This window comes from Laetiporus sulphureus (genome assembly GCF_001632365.1).
Source record: "Laetiporus sulphureus 93-53 unplaced genomic scaffold LAESUscaffold_31, whole genome shotgun sequence".
NCBI lineage: Eukaryota > Fungi > Basidiomycota > Agaricomycetes > Polyporales > Laetiporaceae > Laetiporus > Laetiporus sulphureus.
Window position 1 is genome coordinate 314,400 of NW_024468540.1, and position 480 is coordinate 314,879.

Here is a 480-nt window from a genome sequence, read left to right on the forward strand (position 1 = left end):
CTCTTAAGGTCACGTGCCAGGGGCGCTTGATAGGGCGCTACCTTATGGGTCACGTGATGTGTCGATTGGCGCAGACAATCGATAAGATCCTTGAGTGCTTAGCTGATCATCAATGATGTCGCGTGGTTTTTGTGGCTGGCTTTGGTGACGCTGCTTGAGTCCAGTTACAGTAGAGCCTTCCGAATAGGGAAGTGCTAATATACTGTGACAGATAGGACATTGACCAATCAGAACATTCATAGAGTATCATACGACACTGAGTAAATATGCCATTGGCCAGTTAGATACTGTAGTATTACTCATCTATGTAAGTAGACAGTGGCTGTAGATACCAGAGGTCCTAGACCCGGTATATGGGGTCTTTACCCACATGTATATATACCAGGTAGCTACACCACAATCTACAGTGACTTCTCCACTGAGAGACTCGACCCCTTAACTGGGAGTCTTGTAGCCTTGCCCACTAAGTCCTCACTGCAC